Source organism: Rhinoraja longicauda, chromosome 28, assembly GCF_053455715.1.
Source record: "Rhinoraja longicauda isolate Sanriku21f chromosome 28, sRhiLon1.1, whole genome shotgun sequence".
In the NCBI taxonomy this organism is placed as follows: Eukaryota; Metazoa; Chordata; class Chondrichthyes; order Rajiformes; family Arhynchobatidae; genus Rhinoraja; species Rhinoraja longicauda.
In genome coordinates, this window is record NC_135980.1 from 551,961 (window position 1) to 565,174 (window position 13,214).

Genomic DNA, 13,214 nt, shown 5'->3' on the forward strand with positions numbered 1-13,214 from the left:
GCAAAAAAAGTAGGCGGTTTTCCGCTTTATTTGGACTAATGGCCTGTTGAAAACGGGGGACCACTGGTGGCACAGGAGTGCCCAGGCGGTCCAAGGGCCTCTCCAATCCAAAGAATCTGTCTAAACTATTCTAAAAAGAGACCCGGAGGATTGCTCAAGAAGGCTGCGCAGTGGGGTAAGTAGAAAATAGATAAGTTAAGAAAGTGGATTTGTGACGTCACGAAGACCTCGTGGATACCGCCCTAAGAGGATAGGGGACGGAATAGACGAGGCGTCCTGTGGATACCGCTCTAGTTAACTAGGGATTACTCTGGTTAGCTAGGGGTCTGGATAGGCAGGATAAAAAGTCCTGTGGATACCGCTCTAGTTAACCGGGGATTACTCTGGTCGGCTAGGGGTCTGTACGGGCAGGATCAAAAAATTGGAATAATTGGATAACATAAAATAATAAAATTGCAAAATATTAAAGGAATATAGTAGAACTGTAAAAAATAAAAATTGCAAAATATTAAAGGAATATAGTAGAACTGTAAAAAATAGAAATAGCGTAGTAGGTAGCATAGTGACTATAGAGACGGAACAGAGTGAGAACAAGGACTGCATTTAAACTGACTGACCAAGTGCACTAAAATAAGACAAGTACAATGAATAAAATAACTGCAGTTGAAATACTAAGTAAGAAATTCCCCATATCCAAAGAGGATATTAAAAAACACTCTTAAAAAATGGGAAAAAAGGATGGGAAAATTAGTCACAAAATGGCCCAGGGAAGGCACATTTGATATAAATATGTGTGATGAAATGGAAGTGCTGATTAACAACTATAAGCCTAAGGATAAATCAGAAATCCGAGTAACAAAAAAGGAAAAAGAACTAGGCGTGCTTAAATTGTTTAGAATAGAAGGAGAAAGGCTGAGGAAATCATACCAGGAAAAGAATACCACCCCAAACAAGAGTGAAAAACCCGAAAAACAGCATGAAAGTCAGGAGCTCCAGGGGAAAAAATCAACTCTGTACCCCAGCCTAAGGGACCCTGGGTATCCCCCTCCCTATTCCAGCCAGGACGGAATAAAGCAGTGCCCTTTGGTAAAAGGGAATAGTGGAGATAGAGGGAGAAGTCACAACTTGGAACGATGAACAAGACATAAAGGAATATAGACAGAGAAGGGGGCAGCGAGAAAAGGAAAGGATGAAGCAAGAAGCACGGGAACTAGAAGCAGACATCAAAAGGCTGCAGGACCTCAGGGACAGAAAGATTTATGGGACCCGTCAGGCAGCAAATGAGGAGTATGAGGGAGACAGCAACGCAGAAACACAGGCGAGTAATCAGCAGGCATCAGAGAGAAGGCAAAACTGTGAGAATGAAGCAGAATTAGAAAGTGATGGGGAAAGAACAAGGGAGTGTAGAAGGGAAATAGAGGCATCCATAAAGCGCTTAGAGATAGAGATAAGGGAGATGGAAAAAGATATGGAAAGAAAAAGAAAGGAAATCCAGGGGTACGCCCAGAGAAGAATGAGGTGGGAAAGTATACAGATAGAACCACAACAAGAGATGGTGAACGAGAGACAGGAGCTGAGGGGGAGAATGATGCCATTACTTTTGAAAAAGGCAGGACAAACCCAGTATATTCCTTGGGCGACCCGAGACCTAGAAGGGCTGAAAAACGCCTTGCCCAACATATATGACGGGGCAGGAAAATGGATTAGGGCCTTTGAGGAGGAAACTATGGGACGATTATTGACTATGGGAGATTTGAAGGCACTACTTGTGAAGGTAATGGAAACCACGAAATTCGCAGAGCTGTTTGAAATGGCTGGGATAAAAAACGCAAATAACCTGATGATTGATGGCCAGTCATTTGACCTAGTCAGACCGAGGGTATGGCAGGCCCTCAGAGACTGTTACCCGCTCAAGGTGGACCCAAAGACATTGAGGGGAGACCCGCTGGGGGACACGGATGCCCCCTCCGGTTAAGTCCAGACTGGAGGAAGTGGTGAGATTGTCAGCCATACCCCACTCCCAGTTCAGGGACCACCTGGTTCATGCAGTCGACAAATGTCATAAGGATAGACAAAAAATGGTGAACCAACAAGAAGAGGTGCAGAGAAAGTTGATGCAAATGCAACTAGAAGAACTAAAAAAGAAAGAACGTGAAAAAGGAAAGAAAATGCTGGCAGTAACAGCAGACCTGGCTGAAACAGCAGAAGTGAACGATACACCGATGCACAGTGAGTCCTATGACAGAGCCAGACGGGGGCTGGATAATCCCATGCCAATAATAAATGTCTTTGGGGGAGCTTCTCCTCAAATGTCCTATCAGGGGCAAATCAGATCAGGGAATCAGCCCCGACAGGATTGGGGCCCTCAAGGGGGAGCACAAGGAAGGGGAAGAGGAAGGCCAGTAGGCAGACAGGTAGTTGATAGAATATGTTGGGGAGGCACCGGAGGCAGGGTACTTTTCAGTGATTGATCTCTGCTCAGCATTCTTTAGCGTGCCGTTAGTTTTTGTTTGCATTTACTTACAGGGGCATTCAATATACTTATACTAGGATGCCGCAGGGATTTAAACACTCGCCTCATGTTTTCAATCAGGTACTGAAGGCAGATTTGGAAGGTATATCCCTACATAGTACGTTAATACAGTATGTGGATGATTTGTCGGTCTGCTCTGAAAGTGAGGAGCAATGTGAGCAAGACACCCTGACTCTTTTAGAAAGGCTGGCATACGGATGCCATAAAGTGTCCAGGAAGAAGTTGCAGTTTTGTAAGCAACAGGTGGAATATTTAGGACGGTTGATCTCCAAGGGAGTAAAGGCTATAGCACCAGATCAAATTGAGGCAATAATTAAAGCTCCCAAGCCTCAGACAGTAAAGCAAATGATGACATTTTTGAGAATGTCTGGATATAGCTCAGACTGGATTGGAGAATATGCTGAAATTGTGATGCCATTGAGAAAAATACTGAAGGAAGCGGGACACACAAATTTGAGAAATGTTTTACAATGGAATGAGGAGGCGGAGACAGCTTTTAACACCATTAAGCGAGAGTTACAGTCAGCCCCAGCCCTGGCTCTGCCAAATTATGAGAGAATCTTTCACTTGTACGTTTCCAACAGGCAGGAGGGCTACGCTGCAGCAGGCACAGGTAAGGCTAAGCAGCCTGTGGCATACTACAGTACAAAATTAGATGAGGTGGCGCAGGGTTACCCACCCTGCTATCAGGGACTGGCTGCGTTGCACTATGCGTACAACAAAGCCTCATCTATAACCATGGGCTATCCTGTAACTATATATACACACCATAAAGTAGTAGAGCTGTTGGAGAAGGGGAAGTTTGTATTAACACCGGCCAGAATAATAGCATTTCAAATGCTGTTGACATTCCCAGACATTACAATACAAAGATGCACCACAAGTAACATAGCTGATTATGTTCCGCTTGACTATGAGGGGGAGCCCCATGAATGCATTGGGGAAACGATGGTTTTTTCTAAATTAAGGACGGACTTACAATCAGAACCATTGAATGATGAGGACAAGAAAGTTTTGTTTGTGGATGGTTCATGCTATAGGGATTATGATGGCAATCATGCAGGATTTGCAGTAGTGCAGCAGGACCAATCAGGTTTTCAAACAATCAGATTAGAAGCTTGCCCACAAGCTTGTTCAGCCCAGTTAGCAGAGATTAAGGCTTTAACAACAGCGTGTGAAATGATGGAGGGTGAGAAAGCTGACATTTACACAGATTCAGCATATGCACATGGGGTCTGTCACCTGTTTGGGGCAGTATGGAAGCAGCGTGGCTTCAAGAAAAGCAATGGGGACCCCATACAGCATTTTCAGCAAATTTCAGACCTAATAAAGGCACTGACTAAACCTAAGGCACTAGCTATTGTTAAATGCCAGGCACATAAAAAGGGAAACGACATGATCACAAAGGGCAATCATGCCGCAGACGAAGCAGCCAGAAAAGCGTCTGGATGCCAATCAGCCATTATTGGCCCGCAGGTAGATTTGAGCCTGCAACCCACACAGGAAGATATAGTTGCAATGCAAGGTAGGGCTACTCTAGCTGAACAAACAATGTGAAGACAGAGGGGAGCCAAACAGAATGTAGAGGGCCTGTGGACTACGGACGAAGGTTTGCTGGTAGCACCTACACCTCTGCTAACCATTCTCATCTCAGAAGCGCATGGGCTAGACCACTGTGCAAGGGGGAAAGTGTTAAGGAAGACAAAGAGAGATGGATTTTGGTCACCCTATCTACAGGCTTCAGTAGATTACATTTTGTCACAATGTGAGATATGTGCTCAAAACAATGTTAGAAAGGGAATAACAACACCTATAGGACATATACCTGTGCCTGAAGGACCATTTAGGCACCTGGTTATTGACTATGTGGACATGCTGAAAAAAGTAAGAGGGAAAAGGTATATGCTGGTAGTAATTGATAGATTTAGCAGATGGGTGGAGGCAGTACCATCTAAGGATTTAGGTGCAGGAACTGTAGTCAAGTTTCTGACAAATGAGGTCATCCCACGATTCGGTATACCAACCAAAATCAGTTCCGACAATGGAGCGGCTTTTATTCAAAAAACAGTTTAGTTGGTGCTGCAAGCCCTGAGAGTGAAACAAAGATTTGGGTGTGTATACCACCCTCAATCTCAAGGTATGGTAGAAAGAGTTAATGGAACATTGAAGGCTAAATTGAACAAGATTTGCGCAATTACAAAGTTAAATTGGATTGATGCCCTGCCATTGGTATTAATGAGCTGTCGCATGCAAACTAATCGAATAACTCATTTAACACCACATGAGATGCTCACTGGCAGACCCATGCCGATGCCCAAATGGAGAGGTCCTTACAAGGGACCAAGTTTGGAGCAATTAGAGGTAGAACTTAAACAATACATGCAACAGTTAACTATGATACACAAGTCTATTTACACACAGGAAAAGCAAAAGGAGCCAGAGGCGGACCAGGGAGAAGGACCTATTAAACCCAGAGATCAGGTCTATGTGCGAGCCTTTCGACGAAGGTGGAATGAGCCGAGAAGGGAAGGACCGTTCACAGTAACCAAGGCCTCACCGACTGCTGTTCAGGTAGAGGGCCGGTCCACGTGGTACCATCTCAATCATTGTACAAGGACTGTCCCACAGGCACAACCTGTGAATGACCTCGAGGTAAACGGGAAAGAGAATGAAAATACAGGAGAAGAGGTAAGCGAGCGTGAGAACGAAAATACAGGAGAAAAGGTAAGCGAGCATGAGAACGAAAACGCAGGGGAAGGATCAAGCATTGACCAGATCATAAAGGAAGTCTTTGGGGACATTAGTGACTCTGAGGTTGTTGACGATGAGGTTGTGGGCGTCTGTCCTCCTCGCGACAATGTGGACAGGGGCGACGGGGTGGGGGGCAATAGTGCCTCTCCCGAATCAGATCTGGGAGCCCTCGATTTCACAGCTTTGGACTGGGTGGAACCAGACTGGTCCTAATACTACCCTGCTACAGTTAGGGGAACAGAGGCGGGTTCGAAGGAACATTGAGGATAGGGATGGCGATGACTCACATAACTTAGTCGCATGGCGCACAGCGACCACTAATGATTGATATAAGTGGGCACAGTACACGGCACACACTATGCAACGATCACAATGTATCGTATGCGCCAAAGCCAAGGAACAAATACTGGCTATACCAGACCCTCACAACTATACGCATTGTTCAAGATTAGACTCTTCAGAGGTTAAACAGAATGCAGGTTACGGGCACCAACTCTTTGGCTGGCTAGAAAACATTCTAGGTGGATGGGGAGCGTGGTTGGTTAAAGTCGGGATGACTATCGGAATCACCCTGCTTATAATTGCTATTGTATTGTGTTGTGTTTTTCCATGTATTAAATCTCTTCTAGTGAAAGCTACTGCGAATCAGCTGCCGTTGCTCCAGAATACGGGCAAATTTCACCTCCAAGAGAAACAGATCCCTCCGATAGAATACTATACTGATGAGCAATTTACTCTGGAAGATTACTAAGAACGTAGTTGTAAGGGAAGCTGGGTCTTTTTTCCTACCCTAGACATATGGGGGTAGGTTTTTGGCTGAGTGACCCAGGATGTTAGCATGTTGGAAGAAGAACACTGACAAACTGCACATTCTTTATAAAATCCTAAGTTGGGGGGCTAATGGTTGAGAGTGGATTTATGATTTGAGTTAACAACATGTGCGTTTTTTGGTTTTCTTTTTCTGTGAGACCGTGTAGGTCTCAAAGGGGGGAATATGGGAGATAATACGATATTATTTTATGCATGATATTATTTGATATTATTTTATACATTAGACATTGTTATGGTATTATTTTATACATTGTTGTTTAAGGTTTGTAACTACTTAGGCATTAGGCGCCTCTCTGTAACTAATTAAGGCGCTCTAGACATTCCTTACCCTTGACACGTCTCTGTAACATAACACTCCTTTGCTTTAGCTTGTACCCTTGCTTTAGCCTTGATGATAAGGGTAGCAGAATCCGAAGAGATGCAGACATTCATCAATGAATAGGATTTAATGGTGGCAAGAGAAGAGATAAGGAAAAACATAGGCCTTGGGGTGATGGATGGATGTGAGGGATGAACTAGCAGGAAATAAGGGAGGCAAAATATAAAGGGATGTGAGCATTGAAATAAGGACATATTACTAAATGGGATTTAATGGTGGCGGGACAAACGGGTACTATAAAGAAATGAAGGACTGAAGAAAGGAGTGTGGGTATGAGGTAATGCAAAGGAGATAAGGTTTAGAATAATCCTATAAAAATAGGCTGCCCGGTGTACTAAGTGTACTAACCATCTGACTAGATGGTTGACATCCTGATTGTTCCAGCCATTGTTTGCAAATAAAGGCTTTTAACTTCTTGAAGAATTCTCCGTGTCATCTGCTTCATTTTGAACACCATGTAACCACGACAGGAACATGGGCGTTTGTATGAATTTTGAAAATCACAATTATGTGATCCAAAATATTAACTTCCATTAAAGATTTGAATTGATCAAGAAGACAATTGTAATGCCTGTCAGCATTGTAGAAATAAATTGAGACAAGGAATATCTTAATATTTTCATTTGAACTTGACTAATCGAATGAATTAGATGTGTGACCTCTTATATCTATAACTTACTGATATTAGGAAAGATGTCGACAAAATGGAGAGGGTACAGAGGAGATTTACTAGAATGTTGCCTGGGTTTCAGCACTTAAGCTACAGGGAGAGGTTGAACAGGTTGGGTCTTTATTCTTTGGAGCGTAGAAGGTTGAGGGGGGACTTGATAGAGGTTTTTAAAATTTTGAGAGGGACGGACAGAGTTGACGTGGGTAGGCTTTTCCCTTTGAGAGTGGGGAAGATTCCAACAAGGGGACATAGCTTCAGAATTGAGGGACAAATGTTTAGGGGTAACATGAGGGGTAACTTCTTTACTCAGAGGGTGGTGGCTGTATGGAATGGGCTTCCGGTGGAAGTGGTGGAGGCTGGCTCGATTTTATTATTTAAGAGTAAATTGGATAGGTATGTGGATAAGAGGGGATTAGAGGGTTATGGTCTGAGTGCAGGTAGATGAGACTAGGTCAGGGAGAGTGGTCGGCGTGGACTGGAAGGGCCGAACGGGCCTGTTTCCGTGCTGTAGTTGTTATATGGTTATATGGTTATAGATAAAGGAGCTAAGAGCAGAATGGAAGTGGAACACAACGGAATTACTTTAGACAAGGCTACAATTTCAACATAGGCAGACCACAACTAAATGATTGTCAATACCAGGGACACATTTTATATTCTACTGGACCAAGTGGGTTGCTTGGTTGGGTTGCAATTGTGACGTGGGAAAATAGCGGGTTTTCTTTAAAATAAATGGCTTAAAAAAACAAAACAATAAATCTCAGTGAAAATTGTTGTGATATTGCAGGGACTACTTTGTTGTATCACAAGGACTAATTTGTTTCCCTGTGTAGTAATGTCTATATAAGAGAATGAGGTGATTAGGTGGCCACTCTGGTTCCAGGTGGCCGTGGAATAAACAGCCTGGATTTAAGCTCCAGCATTATAACCTTTTAAACACGTGTACTTGTGGTCCGTCCAGAGTCTCAACAAAGGTACAACAGGACCACGAAGTACAACAAAAATCGCGATTTTTCTTTATTGGTCTAGCACCCTCCCCCACTCCAACCCCCTCCTCCTCCACCCACGCCCCTCCTTTTCCCACCCACCCACCCCCTTACATTCTTAGGAGCTCTCCGACAGCGCTGTCATTCCTGCCCGTCGGGTTTCCATTGTGACGTCGAACATGGAGGTATTACTGCGCAAGGGCAGCTGACGGGCTCAGCAAGTGGAAAAGTGATTTAGTAAAGTTTAAAATGTGCACAACAAAGTATAACAACAATTTGAATGTTAAAGATGAGATTTATTTTAGTAACTTGTTAGTTTCTGTTTTGCATTCTTTCTCGTTGATCACATGTTCAGTTCTTTCTTGTCACGTCTCTTGTTTCCCTGTTTTGCGTTCTTTCTCGTTGAACCTCGACTCGTTTAGTTATTTCTTTTTGCCTCTTGTTCCCTTCTGCTCCTCATCGCCTCTCTGTCTCTTTGCGGCATTCGTCCTTGACCATACTGAGCCTCGTTTGCTCCCTCCTGTTGTCATGATGTAAAAAAGAGATAGATATTAATCAGGATATATATATTTATAAACTTCTAAATAAAATACTATTTATTAATCAACACGGAAGCATTAGATCACAGTGTTATTTTTTTGTTTGAAATAAAATAAATCTCAATCAAAATGCGTCTTTATTAACCTGTCAGTTTCTGTTCTGCGTTCTTTCTCGTCAATCCCCGAAGTTCAGTTATTTCTTGTCACTTCTATTGGTCCCTTCTGCTCCTCACCACCTCTCAATGTCTCGTTGCTGTTGATGAAAAAAAGCCACATAATTTTAATATAGAGATATTATTGATGGGTCAAAGTTTAACTTGAAGAAAAATTGAGCATTTACCTCAGGAGTCAAAGCTCAATGAAGCACGCTTCTAATACAACATTCTTGGTCGTTCTCCCATCCTTCATAGAATTCCACAAATTCACAGATTTCTGGGTGAAAACATTCCTTCTCACCTCAGTTTTAAATGGCCTCCCCTTTATTCTAAGACCGTGGCCCCTGGTTCTGGACTCGCCCAATATTGGGAACATTTATAATTTTATATGTCTCTGTAAGATCCCCTCTCATCCTTCTAAACTCCAGTGAATACAAGCCTAGTCTTTTCAATCTTTCCTCATATGACAGTCCCGCCATCCCAGGGATCAATCTTGTGAACCTACGCTGTACTGCCTCAATTACAAGGATGTCCTTCCTCAAATTAGGAGACCAAAAGTGTACACAATACTCCAGATGTGGTCCTATACAACTGCAGAAGAACCTCTTTACTCCTATACTGAAATCCTCTCGTTATGAAGGCCAACATGCCATTAGCTTTCTTCACTGCCTGCTGTACCTGCACGCCAACTTTCAGTGACTGGTGTACAAAGACACCCAGGTCTCGCTGTACTTGCCCCATACCTAACCTGACACCATTGGGATAATATTCTGCCTCCTTTTTTTTGCCGCCAAAGTGGATAACCTCACAATTATCGATATTATACTGTATCTGCCACGCATCTGCCCACTCACTCAACCAGTCCAGGTCACCCTGCAACATCCTAACATCTTCTTCGCAGTTCACACTGCCACCCAGCATTGTGTCATCTGCCAACTTTGTAGTGTTCCTACTTTAGTCCAACTTTAGTGGACTACCCACTCTTCAGAGGGTAGTCCATAGAGCTCATAGGACCATCGGAACACAGCTACCAGCCTTGGAGGGCATCTACAACACACGATGCCTCAGAAAAGCCACCAGCATCCACAAAGACTCTTCACACTCCTGCAACAGTCTGTTCGAACTTCTACCATCGGGCAGACGATACAAGGCCTTCTACGCCCGCACCTCCAGACTCAGGAACAGCTTCATCCCCAGGGCCATAGCTGCTATGAACCTGCTGAGCCGGATGGTCACTTCGCCCAGTGAACCAGCACAGATCTACTTGCACTTTATTCTGTTTTAAAACTGTTCTCATTTGTTTCATTGGGTTGTTTAAATTAATACTGACTAGCGAATTAATTTATTGCATCATATGGGAGGCACATTCCCAATCTCGTTATACCCTGTACAATGACAATAAATATATATTGTATTGTATTGTATTATATTCATTCATTCAAATCATTAATATATATGGTAAACAGTTGCGGCCCCAACACCGAGCCTTGCGATACTCCACTCGCCACTGCCTGCAATTCTGAAAAGGACACGTTTAATCCTGCACTTTGTTTCCTGTCTGCCAACCAATTCTCTATCCATGTCAACACCCTACCCCCAATACCATGTGCTCTAATTTTTCTCACCAATCTCCTGTGTGGGAACTTATCAAAGGCTTTCTGAAAGTCTAGATACACTACATCCACTGGCTCCACTTCATCCATTTTACTTGTCACATCCTCAAAAAATTCCAGTGAGGACAGATCTGAAGTACCTGTTCAACTCTTGTTAGCCATAATAATTTCACCTGTGTCTGCCTTCCAGGGACACACATTTGACTTTGCAACTCTTTTTCTTTTAACATATCTAAAGAGGCTTTTACTGTCCTTCTTTATATTCTTGGCCAGTTTCCCCTCGTACTTCATCTTTTCAGCCCATATTGCCCGTTTTGTTACCTTCTCTTGTCCTATGAAAGTTTCCCAATCCTCTGGCTTCCTGCTACTCTTTGCTGTGTTATACATCTTTTCTTTTAGTTTTATTCCATCTCTAACTTCCCTTGTCAGCCATGGTTGTCTCTTACTCCCTTTAGAAATTTTCTTCCTCTTTGGAAATGATCATGCGTCTTCCGGATTATGCCCAGAAATTCCTGCCATTGCTGTTCCACCATCATTCCTGCCAGAATCCCTTTTCAGTCGACTTTGGCCAGCTCCTCTCTCATGCCTTCATAGTCCCCTTTGTTCAACTGCAACACTGACACTTCCAATATAATCTTCCCCATCTCAAATTGCAGATTAAAATTAATCATATAATGATCACTACCTCCAAGTGGTTCCTTTACCTCGCGTTCACTTATCAAATCTGGTTCATTGCTAATGTTATCCCACTTTTTAAGAAAGGAGGGAGAGAGAAACAGGAAATTATAGACCAGTTAGTCTGACATCTGTTGTGGGGAAGATGCTGGAGTCAATTATAAAAGACAAAATTGCAGAGCATTTGGATAGCAGTAACAGGATCGTTCTGAGTCAGCATGGATTTACGAAGCAGAAATCATGCTTGACTAATCTTCTGGAATTTTATGTGGATGTAACTAGGAAAATGGACAGGGGAGAGCCGGTGGGTGTAGTGTACTTTGACTTTCAGAAAGCTTTCGACACGGTCCCACATAGGAGATTAGTGGGCAAAATTAGAGCACACGGTATTGGGGGTAGGGTACTGACATGGATAGAAAATTGGTTGGCAGACAGAAAGCAAAGAGTGGGGATAAATGGGTTCCTTTCAGAATGGCAGGCAGTGACTAGTGGGGTACTGTAAGGCTCGGTGCTGGGACCGCAGCTGTTTGCAATATATATTAATGACTTGGATGAAGGGATTAAAAGTAACATTAGCAAATTTGCAGATGACACAAAGCTGCATGGTGTAAGGGGTTTCTGCGCCGAGCTTTCGCCCGACCTAAGGTCCCCGTGCCTTGCTCTGATCCCTTGACCAGGCCGTGCACACTGGTTCCCCGTGAGTGGTTCGACCCACTCACCCCTTACGGTTCTAGACACTGGACTTAGATGCAGGAGCTCTTATAGTGCAGAAAAATTCAACCAGACCAGATTTTAAAACCAGGGTTTAAATGAAAAAGGCTTTTATTGAGCGCTTGGGACTATTGTCCATGAATACTTATACAGTTCTATAAGACATGTCTATAAAACACATACCGAATCACATGAATACTTATAACTATGAATCATAAAACACACACAGTTCTACAAGACATATACACGACTGTAAGATGGGGAACGTACGACACATCGCAAAATTGACCAACACATATTTTAATACACACCCAATGTTTATTCACAACCACCCTCCCCTCTACACTAAACTATGTCCAGGATATGTAGGATTTGGAGTACATACTCACCATGGGGTTATTACTGGGGTTACTGGCTGTTCGTTTTGCAGTATTTCTTCTCGAGTTGCGTGCCTGTTCCTCTCTCTTGCATCCGTTCTTCTTGCCTGTCGTTTCTTCTTCCTGCATTCGTTTGACTTCCTTCTGACTTGCCTGCTTGCGTTCCTTGCAGGTTTTCTTCTTGAGTTTAAAACCCAAAAGTCGTGGCCAGTTATACTATTCTGACCCGTCCTATCTCCCGCCGGATCTTGGAATCTCTTTGTTTAATAAGATATGTATGAGTTTTCTTCTGATCTGCCTTATGTTCGGGGATACCGGGGATGGCCAGACGGTGTTAATTGGTATTTCGTTGTGAGGTGATGGGTGTTAACTGGTTTCCCATCACCTACCAGGTAGTTTTCTATGGGCTATTGTGCCCCCTCACCGAGATGAACTGTTTAGGTCGGCTTGGGGCATTGTGAGTATGCTGATGTCAGCGCCCCAGTGTCTGGACTCCGACCTGGTTTCGTAGGTTTCTGCATGGCCAATACCCATCCTTTGTCCTGGCCATGGCTTTGCAGAAACCTAGAGACTGGGTTGTAAGGTTTTTGCTTTTGTGGCTGGTCAGGAGGTCCTGCGGCCATTTTAGGACCCACGGATTGTGACATCCTTTGTTAATCTGACCGCAGCCTTTCTCCGCTATCAGCCCCAGTCTCTCGTTTAAAATGTCCAAACTGCAGCTCTTTGGTTTGGTGTTGCTTTCCAAATGAGGGAAAACTTCTCAAATCTTACAGTCCCTCCTGTTGATTTGCATAACCCCAGCTTATCGAATCAATTAAATAATGTGGTTGAGCAATGTTTTCCCGATTCTCCATATCCAGACCCCTGAGGTTTTAACTAAACTAGTGTTTCATTGCGAACGTACAGTCCCCATCTTAGGCTGACCTTTACTGCCCGTGTCCCGGGCAAAACTATATTACAAGTATGTACATTTTCATGTCAGACATATACACCT